Here is a 20,500-nt window from a genome sequence, read left to right as displayed (position 1 = left end):
GATGATATGTACAAGTTGTGATGATATTGAGAATCATACAAAGCCAATTAATATTTATAAGTCCAATCAGACTTCCGGTTGCGGCTATGCCTAGGTAGGTCGCACGTTCGGCAGCTCCTGCCGGGAACGGACTTTTGGGCTCTCTAGAGGGGCCCCAACGGCAATTGTTCGACGGCTTCCAGTGTGACAGTATGCAGTCACGGAAGGTGACAGCAAGGTCCCCCCGACATTATATGGATTGGACCAGGAATGGAGCGGTGAAAAAAGTGATCTTGGAGCAGCGAAAAGTGAGAGGGAGTAAAAACAAGATGGCGGCGGTGGAGACCAAGCAGCATGGGCGCAGTGGTCGCAGGAGCAGCAGGGGTTTCTTAGATGCTGCTTTGAGGAGCTGAAAACCGAAATGCTGGCGCCAATGAAGACGGCGATTGAGAAGCTAGTGGAGACCCAGAAGGCCCAAGGGGCGGCGATCCGGGAGGTGCGGCAAAAAGCATCAGAGAACGAGGACGAGATCTTGGGCCTGGCGGTGAAGGTGGAGGTGCACGAGGTGCTGCACAAGAGGTGGGTGGAAAGATTTGAGGACCTGGAGAATAGGTCGAGGAGGAAGAATCTTCGGATTCTGGGTCTCCCCGAAGGAGTGGAGGGGCCCGATGCTGGGGCATATGTGAACACGTTGCTCAATTCGCTGATGGGCGCGGGAGCCTCCCCGAGGCCTCTGGAGCTAGATGGGGCTCACCGGGTCCTAGCAAGGAAGCCCAAGGCCAATGAGCCGCCAAGGGCTGTAGTGGTAAGGTTTCGCCGCTTTATGGACAGAGAGTGTGTCCTGAGATGGGCCAAGAAAGAGCGGAGCAGCAGGTGGGAGAACACGGAGATCCGAATCTACCAGGACTGGAGTGCAGAGGTGGCTAAGAAGAGAGCTGGTTTCAATCGGGCTAAGGCGGTGCTCCATCAGAAGGGGGTGAAGTTCGGTATGCTGCAGCCTGCGCGATTGTGGGTCACGTTCCAGGATTGGCACCACTATTTCGAAACGCCTGATGAGGCATGGAGCTTTATACGGACTGAAAAGTTGGACTCAAATTGAGGGTTTGTTGTGGGGGGATGTTTACTGTATATATGGTGTTTATTACGTTTAGGGAATGTTCCTCTGGTTTGGGTGCTGGATGGGGATGGGTGAAGGGATTTGATGGGGAGACTGTGGGAGAGTGTGGGCGTCGGTGTTGGAGGGGCAGACCCCCACGAAGGAAGAGGGGGAGTGGAGGCCCGGGGATGGGGAATTGGGGTAAGGCCACAAAAGGAGCTGTGCCAGAGGGGGCAGGGCCGACTCAGGAAAGCACGGGCTTTTTCCCGCGTAAGGGAAGGACGGGGGGGGGGGGGGGGGATGGGCGGTGCTGGAGAGGAGCGCACACTGACTGCCAGGGAGGGGGAGGGGGGATTCTCACACTGGGGGGGGGGGGGTCGATGGAATGGCGGGAGAGACCGGGGTCAGCAGGAGTCAGCTGACTTACGGGAGTGTTATGGGGGGGAGCAAAAGGGCTAGATGTGGATCTAGCGGGAGGGGGGGGGGGGGAGAGGGGGGTATAGGGTTGCTGCTGCATTGGCCAAAGGGGAGCTGGAAGTAGGAGAGGTGGTCGGGGCGGGGGTCTGCCGTCTGGGGGACTGGAGGGTGTTGGAGGCGCGGGCACGTGGCTGGCCTAGAAAAGGAGATGGCTAGTTGGTGTTGGGGGGGGGGGGGGGTGAGCAGCCCCTCAATCCGGCTGATAACTTGGAATGTGAGGGGCCTGAACGGGCCGGTCAAGAGGGCCCGAGTGTTCGCGCACTTAAAGGGACTGAAGGCAGACGTGGTTATGCTCCAGGAGACACATTTGAAGGTGGCAGATCAGGTTAGGCTGAGAAAGGGATGGGTGGGACAGGTATTCCATTCAGGGCTGGATGCGAAGAACAGAGGGGTTGCAATACTGGTGGGGAAGCGGGTGTCGTTTGAGACAATGAATATTGTAGTGGATAATAGAGGTCGATACGTGATGGTGAGCGGTAGGTTGCAGGGGGTGCGGGTGGTACTGGTAAACGTATATGCCCCGAACTGGGATGATGCCGGATTTATGAAACGCATGCTGGGTCGGATTCCGGACCTGGAGGTAGGAAGCTTGATAATGGGGGGGATTTCAACTCGGTGCTGCACCCAGCACTGGATCGCTCTAGGTCCAGGACGGGTAAGAGGCCGGCTGCGGCCAAGGTGCTTAGGGGGTTTATGGACCAGATGGGGGTAGTGGATCCATGGAGGTTTGTCAGGCCCCAGGCCAGGGAATTTTCATTCTTTTCCCACATCCATAGAGTCTATTCCCGGGTAGATTTTTAAATTTTGAGTAGGGCGCTATTCCCGAAAGTGGAGGGAACGGAGTATTCGGCCATAGCCATCTCAGACCATGCCCCGCACTGGGTGGAGCTGGAGCTGGAGAGGAGAGTGACCAGCGCCCGCTGTGGCGTCTAGATGTGGGATTATTGGCGGATGAGGAGGTGTGCAGGCAGGTGCGGGGGTGCATTGAAAGATATTTGGAGGCCAATGACAACGGAGAGGTGCAGGTGGGGGTAGTTTGGGAGGCGGTGGTCAGGGGAGAGTTAATCTCCATCAGGGCCCACAGGGAGAAGAGAGAGAGCAGGGAAAGGGAGAGGTTGTTGGGGGAGATCTTAAGGGTGGACAGGAGATATGTAGAGGCCCCCGAGGAGGGGCTACTCAGGGAGTGACGGAACCTCCAGATGGAGTTCGACCTGTTGACCACCGGGAAAGCAGAGGCACAGTGGAGGAAAGCGCAGGGGGCGACGTATGAGTATGGGGAGAAGGCGAGTCGGATGCTGGCACACCAGCTTCATAAGAGGGAGGCAGCGAGGGAGATAGGTGGAGTTAAGGATAGCGGGGGGAATACGGTGCGGAGTGCGGTGAGAATAAACAAGGTATTTAGGGACTTCTATGGGGATCTGTACAGATCTGAGCCCCCAGAGGGGGAAGAGGGGATGCGACTATTTTTGGATAAGTTGAGGTTCCCGAGGGTGGAGAAGCAGGAGGTGGCTGGTTTAGGGGCGCCAATTGGGCTGGAGAAGCTGGTTAAAGGATTGGGGAGCATGCAGGCGGGGAAGGCCCCGGGGCCAGATGGGTTCCCGGTCGTGTTTTACAGGAAATACGTGGACCTGCTAGGCCCGTTGCTAGTGAGGACTTTCAATAAGGCAAGGGAAGGGGGACCTTGCCCCCAACAATGTCTGGGGCGCTGATCTCTCTGATCCTGAAGCGGGACAAGGACCCACTGCAGTGTGGGTCGTATAGACCGATCTCGCTCCTCAATGTGGATGCTAAGTTGGTGGCAAAAGTGCTGGCTATGAGAATTGAGGACTGTGTCCCGGGAGTGATTCATGAGGACCAGACGGGATTTGTAAAGGGCAGGCAGCTAAACACTAATGTGCGGAGGCTCCTCAATGTGATTATGATGCCCTCGGTGGAGGGAGAAGCGGAGGTAGTGGCAGCTATGGACGCGGAGAAGCCCTTCGACCGAGTGGAGTGGGAGTATCTTTGGGAAGTACTGCGGAGGTTTGGGTTCGGGGAGGGGTTCATGAGCTGGGTCAGATTGCTATATAGAGCCCAGGTGGCGAGTGTGGCTACGAATCGGCGGTGGTCGGAGTACTTTCGGCTGTACCGAGGGACGAGGCGGGGTGCCCCCTGTCCGCCTTGCTGTTTGCATTGGCAATTGTGCCTTTGGCCATGGCATTAAGGGAGTCCAGGAAATGGAGGGGGTTGGTCCGAGGGGGAGAGCAACATCGGGTGTCGCTGTATGCGGACGACCTGTTGCTGTATGTGGCAGATCCAGTGGAGGGATGGCGGAGGTCATGCGGATCCTAAGGGAGTTTGGGGACTTCTCAGGGTATAAGCTCAATGTAGGGAAAGGTGAGCTTTTTGTGGTGCATTCAGGGGACCAGGGAAAGGGGATAGACGACCTGCCGTTAAAGAGGACGGAAAGGAGCTTTCGGTACTTAGAGATCCAGGTGGCTGGGAGTTGGGGGGCCCTGCACAATCTGAAATCAAACTCAATCTGACTCGGTTGGTGGAGCAGATGGAGGAGGGTTTCAAAAGATGGAATGTGCTGCCACTCTCGCTAGCGGGCAGGGTGCAGTCGGTTAAAATGATGGTCCTCCCGAGATTTCTCTTTGTGTTCCAGTGCCTCCCCATTATGATTCCCAAGGCCTTTTTCAAATGGGTAGGTAGGAGTATCATGGGTTTCGTGTGGGCAAATAAGACCTCGAGGGTAAAGAGGGTGTTTCTGGAGCATAGTAGGGATAGGGGAGGGCTGGCTCTGCCAAATTTGTGCGACTATTATTGGGCTGCCAATGTGGCGATAATCCATAAGTGGGTAATGGAGGGAGAGGGGGCGGCATGGAAGAGGTTGGAGATGGCGTCCTGTGTGGGCACGAGCCTGAGGGCGCTGGCGACGGCACCGCTGCCGCTCTCGCCGACAAGGTACACCACGAGTCCGGTGGTGGCGGCGACGTTGAAGATCTGGGGGCAGTGGAAACGACACAGGGGCGAGGTGGGAGCCTCGGTTTGGTCCCCGATTCGGGAGAACCATCGGTTCGTCCCGGGAAGGATGGATGGGGGATTTCGGAGCTGGCATCGGGCAGGGATTAGAAGAATGGTGGACCTATTTATATTTGGGACATTTGTGAGCCTGGGGGCGCTGGAGGAGAAGTTTGGGTTACCCCCGGGAAATGCTTTCAGGTATATGCAAGTGAGGGCGTTTGTGAGGCAGCAGGTGAGGGAATTCCCGCTGCTCCCGGTACAGGGAACTCAGGACAGGGTGATTTCGGGTGTATGGGTTGGAGAAGGCAGGGTTTCGGCGATATACCAGGAGCTGAAAGAAGAGGAGGAGGCCTCGGTAGAGGAGTTAAAGGGCAGGTGGGAGGAGGAACTTGGGGAGGAGATAGATGTGGGTTTGTGGGCTGACGCAGAATCGCTGAGCAGAAACTTATAGCCAAGTTCCGTACACATGAGTGCGGCCTCAACCGGGACCTGGGATTCATGTCGCATTACATTCATCCCCCACTATCTGGCCTTCGAAATCCTACCAACTGTCCTGGCTTGACACAATTCACACCTCTTTAACCTGGGGTTAACCCATCTCTGGATCTGTAAAGATTTAATCACCTGCTAATGCTCGCATTCCAATCATTGTCTGGCATCTTTGAATCTGTCTATATATATGTTTCTGGAACATACCTCTTCATTCAACTGAGGAAGGAGCAGCACTCCGAAAGCTAGTGACATCGAAAGACTTCTTACTGTGTTGTTTTTGTTGTTCTTGTAGTTTGTGTTGTTCTTGTTGTGCTCAATGACTGTTCCGTGTGGATAATTTGAGCCATTCTCAAAGTTATTGGTATCAGTGTCCTTTGTGGTATCTGATGTTTCATTGAGCATTTCTTCTTGAGGATTGTGAGAATGATTTGATGTTGTATTGATCCTGGTGACTTCAGTCATTTGTGGTTGATGAGGTGCGCCTCATCTGGAGTAATTTCTGCTTGATTTGCTTCATCGTTGATCTCTTGGTGCTCCTCTTCTGGAGTCAATGTCGTCAAGATTTCAGTTTCTTGTGGGTTGTCAAGAGTGGCTGAGGTTTTAATTGATGCGGTCTCACTGGACTCGGGAGTAGTTTTACTTTGATTGTTGAGTGCTTTTGGACAGACGAGCTGAGATCTGTCAGTCTTGCTATGACCTTGCACATCGTGTAAGCTGATTGTGATCACATTGTCACTGTTCTGACATACAGTGGGTAGACATTCATTGTCTTCTTGTTGATTAAATGAGCTGGGTAGACTTTCATAGTCTGCTTCTGGTTGCTCAGATAAGGTGGATAGACCTTCATAGTCTTCTTTATGCATGGTTGTCGCTCTGGAGTCTTTAATTGCTTCCATTCTGGAGTCTGTCAACGAGCTCTCTGTGGAGGCTTGCGTCGCTCTGTCTGTGGAGTCGATCTGTGCTGTCTCAATGGAGTCAGTCAGTACTCTCTGTGTGGCGTTGTTTTCTTCTTGGCTATTTGTCATGTTGCTGTCATCCAATGTACCATCGATCTGGCAATGCATCATAGTATCAGATTCATCGATCATGAGTAGAGTCATGTTGAGCTTTGCAACCGTGTTGCTAATGCTGTGATGATCATATCCAAACAACTCAACCACGCCTGAGTAGTATTCTTTGATAAACAAATCACCTTCTGTGGTTTTGGATTTGTTTTTGTGGTCTTCCCTTTTAATTAACAAATATTCTCCTTTGGCTTCGGATTTGTTATTGAGCACTTCACGTTTTATTAACAAATCATTTTCATCAGTTTTGGATTTGTTAATTTGCTCTTCACTTTTATGCTGCAAATTGCTAGTTCCGTAGTGCTGCAAAAGTTATTTTCAACTTTTTTTGTTGAAGTGCAGGCAATGTTTGGCCTTTTGAGGTTAAAGTTTTGGGTTTTGTACCTTTAAACTTCTTAGTTTTTATTTTCGAGCAGTTTGCCTTTAAGTGGGCGTGGTCTGAGGGTTCTGACGTTATGACGCTCATGACGCCATGCATACTAATCAAATGCACATGCGCAAATCGATCATCGGGCGTTGTGCGTGTTTTCTTCATCTTCGAACGGTGTGCGTTTTCTTTTCAACTGCGCATGCACGGCTTGTGCATACGCAGAACGATCTGCGCACAAAGGGGCTGTTTACAACTGCGCATGCGTGGTTTCAGTTTCCTGCGCATGCGCAGAACCAGATTTGCATAGAATATCATAGAATTTACAGTGCAGAAGGAGGCCATTCGGCCCATCGAGAGTGCACCGGCTCTTGGAAAGAGCACCCTACCCAAGGTCAACACCTCCACCCTATCCCCATAACCCAGTAACCCCACCCAACATTAAGGGCAATTTTGGACACTAAGGGCAATTTAGCATAGCCAATCCACCTAACCTGCACATCTTTGGACTGTGGGAGGAAACCGGAGCACCTGGAGGAAACCCACGCACACACGGGGAGCATGTGCAGACTCCGCACAGACAGTGACCCAAGGCGGAATCGAACCTGGGACCCTGGAACTGTGAAGCAATTGTGCTATCCACAATGTTACCGTGCTGCCCATTTGTTCCCCGGGCAGTTTAAAATGTGTTCAGGCGCATTTTGACTTCCCTAGACTCGTGGAGAAGACCTTTTCCGGTGCCCTGTCTCTGTGAAAACTTAAGGTACTGACTATTATTTGTTTCTTGCGATATGCACTTTTCAATCGCGATCTCTATCGTTAAATCTTCCCGTTTTAATGGTGATTCCGTGAGTCCCTGATCATGGATTCCTTGTACAATCTGGTCTCTGGCCATTGAATCTCTTAAAGCAGCATTGTTACTGGTGTTACAGTGATCTTCAAATTTTTTGAGTATTACTTTTAATTTGGTGTTGGCTTCACCTTTCAAGTAATTAAAGCAGTTATAGAGTTCTCTAGCTTCATGCCCTGCTAGCACCAGTAGCAGTGCAATTCTTTCTTCTTCAGAGAATGTATTAAGGTCATTAGCTACCATGTATAATTCGAACATTTGTTTAAAGATTTTCCAGTTGTCACTTAAGTTACCGATTGTTTGCAGCTGCTGTGGAGGTGGAATAACTTCCATCTTATCGGTCAGTCGTCGATAATTCATATGCTGCAAAGTCTTCCACAGTCGAATATCCAGTTTTAATTTGTTTTTTCTTCTTTCTTCAATGTTTCTTTCTGAATTTTATGTAAACTGTCTAGTAAGCTTTCCTGGAGTCTCCTGGTACCATATATTATTTCTTATGTCTGAATAAAGCTCGTAGTCTTCCAGTTGAAGTAAATGCTTTAGTGAGTAAGTTTGTTCTCTCTCCAGAGCTTATACTAGATGTTACATCTGAGCTGTCTGTCTGAGTCCTGCTCACTAGCTGCCGTTCCTGTGAAGGTTCAGATTCTGGATCCCATCTGTCTATTTTATGCCTTTCTGGTGCTCCCTCTAGTGATTACTTAGTTGTAGTGTATTTACATTAACCCTTTGTATACATGCAGATGTGCAGATCACTACACCCCTCTCATCTTGAACCTGTGCCCCCTTGTAATTGACACTTCCACTTTTGGAAAAAGCCTCTGACTATCCGTCCAGTCAATGCCTCTCATAATTTTGTAGGCCTCGATCAGATCTCCCCTCAGCCTCTGCCTTTCCAGTGAAAACAATCCTAGTTTATTCGACCTCTCATCATAGCCAACACCCTCGAGACCAGGCAACATCCTGGTGAACTTTCTTTGCATTCTCTCCAAAACTTCCACGTCCTTCTGATAATGTGGTGACCAGAACTGCACACAATACTCCAAATGCGGCTTAACCAAAGTTTTATACAGCTGCAACATGATTTCCCAACTCGTGTACTCAATGCCCCGGCTGATGAGGGCAAGCATGCCATATGCCTTCTTAATCACCTTGGCCACTTATGTAGCCACTTTTATGGAACTGTAGACCTGCACGCCCAGATCCCTCTGTATGTTAATGTTAACACAGGGGACTTCCGGTGACGGCGGGCGCGAGGCGGCCACACAATGGAGAGCCCCCGCTCGGGAACGGCAATTTTGGGGCTTTAAGCCCGGTCCCAGGGTCCGTGGAGGCGGCAGAAGAAGGGAGAAGGCACGGAGGAGGCACTGAGAAGACACAGGAGGGAAAAAACCCCCAAAGAAAAATGTCGAGGGTGAGCAAAAAAAGGCCGAAATAAAACCAGCTGGCGGTCCGGCGGGGAGTGGAAAGGTCAACGCGGGGTCACCAGGAAAAATGGAGGCTGGAGCACCAGGGAAGGCCGCATTGCTTACGGCTGAAGAAATAACCAAGGTGATGGCTGCGGAATTTGAAAAGCAGTTGGCGCAGATTGGGAAATGCATGGAGACGGTGAGGAAGGAGATGAAGGAGGTCTTGAGTGTGCTGGTGGAGGAGGCGGTTTCCCCGGTGAGGATGGAGGTGGCGAGCGCAGTGGCGGAGGTGCGAGAGCAAGGGGAGGCGCTGAAGGAAGTGAAGGAGACGTTATTGCAGCATGGTGATCAACTTGCCTCGATGGGGAAAGAGATGCGGAAGGTGATGGATACTAACAAGGATCTGCGAGGAAAAATGGAAGACCTGGAAAATAGATCCAGGCGACAGAACTTGAGGATTGTGGGGCTGCCTGAAGGAGTTGAAGGACCGAAGCCGACTGAGTATTTTGCCGCGATGCTGGCAAAACTACTGGGGGAGGGGGAGGACCCCTCCTGATATGAACTGGATCGGGCTCATCGGTCGTGGAGGCCTGTACCAAAGGCAAGTGAGCCGCCAAGGGCAGTGACTCTGTGCTTCCGTAGGTACAGGGTGAAGGAGAAGGTCCTGAGCTGGGCCAAGCAGAAGCGGGTGGTGCAGTGGGCTGGAGCTGGTATACGTGTATACCAGGACTTTACGGTGGAGCTGGCAAGGAGGCGGGCTGCCTTCAACCGGGTGAAGAGGGCACTGTACATTAGCAAGGTGCGGTGCGGCATTGTATATCCAGCGAAGCTGAGGGTGACTTACAAGCTCAGGGACTTTTATTTTGGAACGGCGGAAGCAGCGGAGGAGTTTGCGAAAGCAGAGGGACTGTGGCAGAACTGAGAAATTGAGGAATGGCCATGTGCTGATGTAACCTCATGACTGTATTTTCTTCTTTTTTGTATCACTGTGCGCGGGTGTAGAGATTAAAGGAGCCAAGGTGGTATATATTTAGACAAGGGAAGGGACGGGACTTTCACTCAAAATGAGAGTTCTTTGGGGTGTAGGTGGATAGGCGGGGTTTGTGTGCTAAAAGGGGATCCTTGGGCTTTCCTGGGGCCGGGCAAGTGGGAAAGGGACCCGGGCGGGGGCCTCCACGCTGGCCGGTGTGTGCCGGCCAGTGAACGGGAGTGAGGTGCGGGGAGGGGCTGCGGCCATCGGAGCCTGGCAGAACAGGGTCCGAGTGGTCTAGCCAGGGGGGGGGGGGGGGGGGGGGGAGTTGGGGGGAAGGAACCGAGGGTAGGGGCAGGGGTTTTACAAGAGGCAGTGGACGGGAGGAGCTGGAGACCTGGGGTGGGGGGGTGGGAGCTGTGTAAGATTAAGGGTGACTACGGGTAATCCCTGATTTATTTTTGTAATTTGTTTATGTAAACATGCGGGTTGAGGTTTGGGGGTTGGTGGGTAGATGGGATCGTTGTTGTTATTATGGGGACTGACATATCTTGCTGATTATTGTTTATTGTTGATGGATGTAAATGTGGGAGAAAATGTGAAAATGGAGGAGAATAAAAAAAACATTTTTTTAAAGTTAATGTTAACACAGATAGTTCCGGGTGCGGCGATGACCAGCTGAGTCGCACGTTTCGGCAGCTCCCGGTGAAACGGACTTTTGGGCTCTTGATAGGAGCCCCAACGCCAATTTTGACGGCTAAAAACACTGTGCGGTAAACCAGAAGGGAATCCCCCCTGGATACGGATGAAAAAAGGAGGAGAAAGTGGCCGGATTGCAGTGGATCCTTTAGAACAGCGGCAAGGAAGACAAGCAAAAACCAAGATGGCGTCGGAAGGTGGCAGTTTAATATGGGGCCCTGAACAACAAGAGTTCTTGAAATGCTGTGTGGAAGAGCTCAAAAAGGAAATGAAGAAAGAGCTGTTGGCCCCGATACTACAGGCGATCGAAGGGCTAAAGGAGGAACAAAAGACCCAGGAGCGGGAGCTTCGGGTCGTGAAGGCAAAGGCAGCCGAGAATGAGGACGACATACAGGGCCTGGTGGTGAAGACGGAGACGCATGAGGCACATCAGAAACGATGTGTGGAAAGGTTGGAGGCACTGGAGAACAACGCAAGGAGGAACAACCTGAGGATTCTTGGTCTTCCTGAAGGTGCGGAGGGAGCGGACGTCGGGGCATATGTGAGCACGATGCTGCACTCGTTAATGGGAGCAGAGGCCCCGGCGGGTCTGATGGAGGTGGAGGGAGCATACCGAGTGATGGCGCGAGGACCGAGAGCAGGAGAAATTCCCAGAGCCATAGTGGTGAGATTCCTCTGTTTTAAGGATAGTGAAATGGTCCTTAGATGGGCAAAGAAAACTCGGAGCAGTAAATGGGAGAACGCGGCGATCCGCGTTTATCAAGACTGGAGTGCGGAGGTGGCGAGAAGGAGGGCGAGCTTTAATCGGGCCAAGGCGGTGCTTCATAAAAAGAAGATAAAATTTGGAATGCTGCAACCGGCAAGACTGTGGGTCACATATCGAGGGAGGCACCACTACTTTGAGACGGCGGATGAAGCGTGGACTTTTATTGTGGAAGAAAAACTGGAATGAGCGGGTTATTAAAAAGAACGTTTGAAAAAAGTGGTGGGGCGAATGTAGGGGGCGAAGAGGGGGGTTAAAAAGGGAGGAAAGAGGAGTTTTCTGTACTAATCCTGCGATGTGGTAACTTTTCTCTCTTCCACAGGTGGTGATGGGGGGAGGAGGGGAGGTGGAGGAGATGGGGCGTTGGCCATTGGGGGCGGGGCCAAGGGAGAAGCGCGGGCTTGGTTCCCGCGCTATGATTATCATGGCGGGAATAGAGAAGCAGGAAGGAGGGGGCGTCGCACGGTGCGAGCCGAGGTCACGGGGGGAAGCCGAGGTCGGCCAGAGTTTGCTGACTTCTGGGAGCAACATGGGGGGAGTAATTACGCTAGCGGGGGATCTAGCGGGGGGGGGGGGTGGGAGGGGGGAATTACTGGGTTGCTGCTGCTGGGGAGAGGGGGGAGCTGGTATGGGAGGGGATGGGCGGGGGGGCACCGCCTGGGGGAGATACAGCTGCGTGGGAACCGGGTGAGGATCTGGAAAAAGGGGATGGCTAATCGACAAGGGGGGTGGTAGGAAGCCCCCCAACCCGGCTGATCACGTGGAACGTGAGAGGGCTGAATGGGCCGATAAAGAGGGCACGGGTACTCGCACACCTTAAGAAACTTAAGGCAGATGTGGTTATGTTACAGGAAACGCACCTGAAACTGATAGACCAGGTTAGGCTACGCAAAGGATGGGTGGGGCAGGTGTTCCATTCGGGGCTAGATGCGAAAAACAGGGGGGTGGCTATATTAGTGGGGAAGCGGGTAATGTTCGAGGCAAAGACTATAGTGGCGGATAACGGGGGCAGATACGTGATGGTGAGTGGCAAACTACAGGGGGAGACGGTGGTTTTGGTAAACGTATATGCCCCGAACTGGGATGATGCCAATTTTATGAGGCGGATGCTAGGACGCATTCCGGACCTAGAGATGGGAAAGCTGATAATGGGGGGAGATTTTAATACGGTGTTGGAACCAGGGCTGGATAGGTCGAAGTCCAGGACTGGAAGGAGGCCGGCAGCAGCCAAGGTACTTAAAGATTTTATGGAGCAGATGGGAGGTGTAGACCCGTGGAGATTTAGCAGACCTAGGAGTAAAGAGTTCTCGTTTTTCTCCTATGTCCATAAAGTCTACTCGCGAATAGACTTTTTTGTGCTGGGAAGGGCCTTGATCCCGAAGGTGAGGGGGACGGAGTATACGGCTATAGCCATTTCGGATCACGCTCCACACTGGGTAGACTTGGAGATAGGGGAGGAAACAGGAAGGCGCCCACCCTGGAGAATGGACATGGGACTAATGGCAGATGAGGGGGTGTGTCTAAGGGTGAGGGGGTGCATTGAAAAGTACATGGAACTCAATGATAATGGGGAGGTCCAGGTGGGAGTGGTCTGGGAGGCGTTGAAGGCGGTGGTTAGAGGGGAGCTGATATCAATAAGGGCACATAAAGGGAAGCAGGAGAGTAAGGAACGGGAGCGGTTGCTGCATGAACTTTTGAGGGTGGACAGACAATATGCGGAAGCACCGGAGGAGGGACTGTACAGGGAAAGGCAAAGGCTACATGTAGAATTTGACTTGCTGACTACGGGCACTGCAGAGGCACAATGGAGGAAGGCATAGGGTGTACAGTACGAATATGGGGAGAAGGCGAGCAGGTTGCTGGCACACCAATTGAGGAAAAGGGGAGCAGTGAGGGAAATAGGGGGAGTGAGGGATGAGGAAGGAGAGATGGAGCGGGGAGCAGAGAGAGTGAATGGAGTGTTCAAGACATTTTATAAAAAATTATATGAAGCTCAACCCCCGGATGGGAGGGAGAGAATGATGGGCTTCTTGGATCGGCTGGAATTTCCCAAGGTGGAAGAGCAGGAAAGGGTGGGACTGGGAGCACAGATCGAGGTAGAAGAAGTGGTGAAGGGAATTAGGAGCATGCAGGCGGGAAAGGCCCCGGGACCGGATGGATTCCCAGTCGAATTCTATAGAAAATATGTGGACTTGCTCGCCCCGGTATTAACGAGGACCTTTAATGAGGCAAAGGAAAGGGGACAACTGCCCCCGACTATGTCTGAAGCAACGATATCGCTTCTCTTAAAGAAGGAAAAGGACCCGCTACAATGCGGGTCCTATAGACCTATTTCCCTCCTAAATGTAGATGCCAAGATCCTGGCCAAGGTAATGGCAATGAGAATAGAGGAATGTGTCCCGGGGGTGGTCCACGAGGACCAAACTGGGTTTGTGAAGGGGAGACAGCTGAACACGAATATACGGAGGCTGTTAGGGGTAATGATGATGGCCCCACCAGAGGGGGAAACGGAGATAGTAGTGGCGATGGATGCCGAGAAAGCATTTGATAGAGTGGAGTGGGATTATTTGTGGGAGGTGTTGAGGAGATTTGGTTTTGGAGAGGGGTATGTTAGATGGGTGCAGCTGTTGTATAGGGCCCCGATGGCGAGCGTGGTCACGAATGGACGGGGATCTGCATATTTTCGGCTCCATAGAGGGACAAGGCAGGGATGCCCTCTGTCCCCATTATTGTTTGCACTGGCGATTGAGCCCCTGGCGATAGCGTTGAGGGGTTCCAAGAAGTGGAGGGGAGTACTTAGAGGAGGAGAAGAGCACCGGGTATCTTTGTATGCGGACGATTTGCTTCTATACGTGGCAGACCCGGCGGAGGGGATGCCAGAAATAATGCGGATACTTGGGGAGTTTGGGGATTTTTCAGGGTATAAATTGAACATGGGGAAAAGTGAGTTGTTTGTGGTGCATCCAGGGGAGCAGAGTAGAGAAATAGAGGACCTACCGTTGAGGAAGGTAACAAGGGACTTTCGTTACCTGGGGATCCAGATAGCCAAGAATTGGGGCACATTGCATAGGTTAAATTTAACGCGGTTGGTGGAACAAATGGAGGAGGATTTCAAGAGAAGGGATATGGTATCCCTGTCACTGGCAGGGAGGGTGCAGGCGGTTAAGATGGTGGCTGAGATTCCTCTTTGTGTTTCAGTGCCTCCCGGTGGTGATCACGAAGGCTTTTTTAAAAAGGATTGAAAAGAGCATCATGGGTTTTGTGTGTGCCGGGAAGACCCCGAGAGTGAGGAAGGGATTCTTACAGCGTAGCAGGGATAGGGGGGGGCTGGCACTACCGAGCCTAAGTGAGTATTATTGGGCCGCTAATATTTCAATGGTGAGTAAGTGGATGGGAGAGGAGGAGGGAGCGGCGTGGAAGAGATTAGAGAGGGCGTCCTGTAGGGGGACTAGCCTACAGGCTATGGTGACAGCCCCATTGCCGTTCTCACCGAGGAACTACACCACAAGCCCGGTGGTGGTGGCTACACTGAAGATTTGGGGACAGTGGAGACGGCATAGGGGAAAGACTGGAGCCTTGGGGGGGTCCCCGATAAGAAACAACCATAGGTTTGCCCCGGGGGGAATGGATGGGGGATATGGAATGTGGCAAAGAGCAGGAATAACGCAACTGAAAGATCTGTTTGTGGATGGGAAGTTCGCGAGTCTGGGAGCGCTGACCGAGAAATATGGGTTGCCCCAAGGGAATGCATTCAGGTATATGCAACTGAGGGCTTTTGCGAGGCAACAGGTGAGGGAATTCCCGCAGCTCCCGACAGAAGAGGTGCAGGACAGAGTGATCTCAAAGACATGGGTGGGGGATGGTAAGGTGTCAGATATATATAGGGAAATGAGGGACGAAGGGGAGACTATGGTAGATGAACTAAAAGGGAAATGGGAAGAAGAGCTGGGGGAGGAGATCGAGGAGGGGCTGTGGGCAGATGCCCTAAGCAGGGTAAACTCGTCGTCCTCGTGCGCCAGGCTAAGCCTGATTCAGTTTAAGGTATTACACAGGGCGCATATGACTGGAGCACGGCTCAGTAAATTTTTTGGGGTGGAGGATAGGTGTGCGAGGTGCTCGAGAAGCCCAGCGAATCACACCCATATGTTTTGGTCATGCCCGGCACTACAGGGGTTTTGGATGGGGGTGACAAAGGTGCTTTCAAAAGTAGTGGGGGTCCGGGTCGAACCAAGCTGGGGGTTGGCTATATTTGGGGTTGCACAAGAGCCGGGAGTGCAGGAGGCGAGAGAGGCCGATGTTTTGGCCTTTGCGTCCCTAGTAGCCCGGCGCAGGATATTGTTAATGTGGAAAGAAGCCAAGCCCCCGGGGGTGGAGACCTGGATAAATGACATGGCAGGGTTTATAAAGCTAGAGCGGATTAAGTTCGTTCTAAGGGGGTCGGCTCAAGGGTTCACCAGGCGGTGGCAACCGTTCGTCGAATACCTCACAGAAAGATAGATGGAATGGAAAAAAGAAGGCAGCAGCAGCCCAGGATCGGGGGGAGGGGGGGGTGGGTGGGGGGGAGGGGGGGGGGGGGGCTGGAGGGGGGGGGGGGAGGAGGAACCAGAAGGCCTCTCAGGGTTGTTAATATATACTGTATAATATGTATAGGTCGTTGCGACAGATAATTATATATTGGACTGTTAAATTATATTTTTGGAGAGTGTTACTTGTGATAAGGCAGTTGCCAATTAGGGTTAGTTTTCATTTTTGTTATTTATTATTTATTCATTTTTTGTTTATAAAATAGGTCATTGTTATTTGTGTTGTTATAATATTGTGTAAAGGATGCACAATGTACTGTGTTGGTTGACCAAAAATTTTCAATAAAATATTTATTAAAAAAAAAATGTTAACACAGATCCTGACCCAATGCGAACTTATCTTCAACAAGGACCCTGAACCGCCTCGACATTTTCAACACTGACCGTGATCCTCCTTGACCTCTTCAACACAGACCCGGATCCTTCGCAACGTTTTCAACACTGACCGTGATCCTCCTTGACCTCTTCAACACAGACCCGGAACCTTGTTGACATCTTGAACACAGGCCTTGATCTTCCTCCAGCTTCTCCTCTACTTTGCAATGATTTTATGATTAATGCCGAATGATGTTTTGTAATTTTAATATAAATAAACTGAAATCCTGTTGTTCCATTCCAATCACTATTAAGAGATGACTGGCCTAGTGTTGCCAACCCTCAGGTGGCCTAGTATTGGCCTGGATGTCTCCAGGAATTGAAGGTCAATATCCACGACACTGATGTGTGCAACCTTGGAGAATAATCATTGGGATATTAAAAATGGTTGTTCTTTTTGAAATTTGCTTTGAATATTTCTTCGAGCCTGATTTTAAAATATTGAAAATGGGGAAAATTGCTATTTGGCTGCCAGTCAAGCATCATCCAATTGGGTAATGAGCCATGTTGCTTTCCAATCGGTGTAGGAAGGCAGTGCATCACAAGGTTGGGTGCCTTGGTTGACTAGTGGCTGGAGAATGTGGAAAGATAGCACAGTGGTTTGCATGGTTGCTTCCTGTGGCGCACAAAGACTCCGTGAGACAAACAGAGTGAAGTCGATGAGGCTTTATTAAGCGTGTCTGTTCCCCAGCAGCCCGATAGTAAACTGGCCTGCGGGGGAAGGCACCGGCTTCTTATACTTCGCCTTCAGGGCGGAGTATGAGGTCAACGGCCAACCAGGACCCGGGATCTGTCAGCCAATGACATTAGGGCTTCCAGTCCCACATGACCCCCAATACATACTACCACATTCACCCCTTGTCAAAAATGAACCCGGCGGGGTGATGCTTCGTATGGTGGTAAGGGTTTACAGTACTGGTCCTGGGAGGAGAGAACAGTTACATGGTAGTACAGTATTGGACAGTATCGTCCTGTTACAACTATTTACAGAGGATATAGGAAAAACAAAATGTTCATTGGACAGTCCATCTTTGTTTTACATCGACGCCACGAGCCGGTCGGGCGGTCTGGTCGTCCGTGTCGATCGCCTCGGCCCCGGCGGTGGTGGTGGTGCTTGTACCAGCGTTGTCGCCTCCGTGAGCCGCACGGTTTCAGCTGTCGGTGCTAAGGGGAGGGGGACTGATCCTCCTGGGAAGGGGGCGGTCGCGGGGTGCGGCGGTGGCAGGAAGGGGGGCGGTTGGGTTGATGGTGCCGGGGGGGTGTGCGTGGTGCCGGCGGGCGCCAGATCCCGCAGGGAGACCGTGTCCTGTCGGCCGTCGGGGTACTCCACGTAGGCGTACTGGGGGTTTGCGTGGAGGAGGTGAACCCTTTCGACCAATGGGTCCGCCTTATGTGCCCGCACGTGCTTTCGGAGCAGGATGGGTCCTGGGGCCGCCAGCCAGGTCGGCAGCGACGTTCCAGAGGAGGACCTCCTAGGGAAGACAAGGAGACGCTCGTGCGGCGTTTGATTAGTGCTTGTACATAATAACGACCGGATGGAATGGAGAGCATCCGGGAGGACCTCCTGCCACCGTGAAACTGGGAGGTCCCTGGACCGTAGGGCCAGTAGGACGGCCTTCCAGACCGTGCCGTTCTCCCTTTCTACTTGCCCGTTCCCCCGGGGGTTGTAGCTGGTCGTCCTGCTTGAAGCTATACCCTTGCTGAGCAGGAACTGGCGCAGCTCGTCACTCATGAAAGAGGACCCCCTGTCGCTGTGGACGTATGCGGGGTAACCGAACAGTGTGAATATGCTGTTCAGGGCTTTAATGACTGTGGCCGCGGTCATGTCGGAGCAGGGAATGGCAAAAGGGAAGCGGGAGTATTCGTCCACTACATTAAGGAAATACGCGTTGCGGTCGGTGGAGGGGAGGGGCCCTTTGAAATCGAGACTGAGGCGTTCAAAGGGACGGGAAGCCTTAATCAGGTGCGCTCCATCTGGCCTGAAAAAATGCGGTTTGCATTCTGCGCAGATGTGGCAGTCTCTTGTGACTGTACGGACCTCCTCTAAGGAGTAGGGGAGATTGCGGGACTTGATGAAGTGGTAAAACCGAGTGACCCCCGGGTGGCAGAGGTCCTCGTGGAGGGCTTGGAGGCGGTCAATTTGTGCGTTGGCACATGTCCCGCGGGATAGGGCATCAGACGGCTCGTTCAGCTTTCCGGGCCGGTACAAGATCTCATAGTTGAAGGTGGAGAGTTCGATCCTCCACCGCAAGATCTTGTCGTTCTTGATCTTGCCCCGCTGTGCATTATCGAACATGAAGGCAACCGACCGTTGGTCAGTGAGGAGAGTGAATCTCCTGCCGGCCAGGTAATGCCTCCAATGTCGCACAGCCTCCACTATGGCTTGGGCTTCCTTTTCCACTGAGGAGTGGCGGATTTCTGAGGCGTGGAGGGTTCGGGAGAAAAAGGCCACGGGTCTGCCCGCTTGGTTAAGGGTAGCCGCGAGAGCTACGTCAGAGGCGTCGCTCTCGACCTGGAAGGGGAGGGACTCGTCGATGGCGCGCATCGTGGCCTTTGCGATGTCCGCTTTGATGCGGCTGAAAGCCTGGCAAGCCTCTGTCGACAGCGGGAAAGTCGTGGTCTGTATTAGGGGGCGGGCCTTGTCTGCGTACTGGGGGACCCACTGGGCGTAGTATGAAAAGAACCCCAGGCAGCGTTTCAGGGCTTTTGGGCAGTGCGGGAGGGGAAATTCCATGAGTGCGCGCATACGTTCGGGGTCGGGGCCTATTATCCCATTGCGCACTATGTAGCCCAGAATGGCTAGCCGATCGGTGCTAAAAACGCACTTGTCCTCATTGTACGTGAGGTTCAAGGCTTTGGCAGTCTGGAGGAATTTTTGGAGGTTGGCGTCGTGGTCCTGCTGATCGTGGCCGCAGATGGTTACATTGTCGAGGTACGGGAACGTGGCCCGTAACCCATGTTGATCAACCATTCGGTCCATTTCCCGTTGGAAGACCGAGACGCCGTTTGTGACGCCAAAAGGGACCCTTAGGAAGTGGTATAATCGCCCGTCTGCCTCGAAGGCTGTGTACTTGCGGTCACTTGGGCGGATGGGGAGCTGATGGTAGGCGGACTTGAGGTCCACGGTGGAGAAGACTTTATATTGGGCAATCCGATTGACCATGTCGGATATGCGGGGGAGAGGGTACGCGTCTAGTTGTGTGTACCTGTTGATGGTCTGGCTATAGTCAATGACCATCCTTTGTTTCTCCCCTGTCTTCACTACTACCACCTGCGCTCTCCAGGGACTATTGCTGGCCTGGATTATGCCCTCCTTTAGTAGCCGCTGGACTTCGGAGCGAATGAAGGTCCGGTCCTGGGCGCTGTACCGTCTGCTCCTAGTGGCGACGGGTTTGCAATCCGGGGTGAGGTTCGCAAACAAGGACGGGGGTTGCACCTTGAGGGTGGCGAGGCCGCAGATAGTGAGTGGGGGTATGGGGCCGCCGAATTTAAAGGTAAGGCTCTGTAGGTTACATTGAAAATCTAAGCCCAGCAAGGTGGGGGCACAGAGTTGGGGAAGGACGTTAAGTTTGTAGTTTTTGAATTCCCTCCCCAGTACCGTTAGGGTAACTATGCAGAATCCCTGGATCTGTACGGAGTGGGATCCTGCGGCTAGGTAAATCTTTTGTGCGCTGGGGTAGGTAGTTAAGGAACAGCGTCTTACCGTGTCGGGATGTATAAAACTTTCCGTGCTCCCGGAGTCGACTAGGCATGGCGTCTCGTGGCCGTTAATTAGGACCGTTGTCGTCGTCGTCTGGAGAGTCCGGGGCCGAGCCTGATCGAGCGTAACCGAAGCGAGCCGTGGTTGTAGTAGTGGGGTGGGGTCCGTTGTTGCCGTCCAAGAGGACGTCGGGGATGGATAAAATGGCCGCCCCCATACCTCGCCCGTAGATGAGGGGTCACAAGATGGCGTCGGGGGTGGACAAAATGGCCGGCCCCATGCGTCGTACAGGTCGGGGGCGGTCCAAGATGGCGGGGCCCCTCCTCCCCTCGTGGTGGTCGGGACCCAAAATGGCGGCGTCTGCGGGTCGCACATTGAGTGCTGGGGGGTCTGGGGGGCGCTAGGACCGCGCGGAGTTCCCGGGCCGCGGGCGCTAGGACCGCGCGGAGTTCCTTTGGTGCGAGCTCCAGGGCCGCGGGCGCTAGGACCGCGCGGAGCTCCCTCGCTGGGGACCGGCAGGTCAGTAGTGCGAGCGCTGGGACAGTGAGGAGGTCCCTCGCCGGGGACGGAGGTCGGGGTCCAGGTGAGTTGTATTGCCGGCGGGTCAGGCGTGGGGCGCGGGACGGGGGTGAGGGACCAGGTCGGCGGCGTTGGCGGGTCAGGCGTGGGGCGC

General features: G+C 53.0%; 1 long non-coding RNA gene across 3 annotated transcripts in view; it reads left to right on the top strand.

Moving 5' to 3' along the window:
- LOC140407808 (uncharacterized) overlaps positions 1–16,530 on the top strand; it is a 63,987-nt gene extending 47,457 nt beyond the window's left edge. For all 3 annotated transcript variants that reach the window (XR_011939816.1, XR_011939817.1, XR_011939815.1), the window contains exon 2: positions 16,070–16,530. This is a non-coding gene — a long non-coding RNA (uncharacterized lncRNA). The remainder of the gene's footprint in view (positions 1–16,069) is intronic.
- Positions 16,531–20,500: the final 3,970 nt, after the last annotated feature.

This window comes from Scyliorhinus torazame, chromosome 2 (assembly GCF_047496885.1).
Source record: "Scyliorhinus torazame isolate Kashiwa2021f chromosome 2, sScyTor2.1, whole genome shotgun sequence".
In the NCBI taxonomy this organism is placed as follows: Eukaryota; Metazoa; Chordata; class Chondrichthyes; order Carcharhiniformes; family Scyliorhinidae; genus Scyliorhinus; species Scyliorhinus torazame.
The sequence above is the reverse complement of the archived record's forward strand: the minus strand, read 5'-3'. Positions and strand labels throughout refer to the sequence as shown.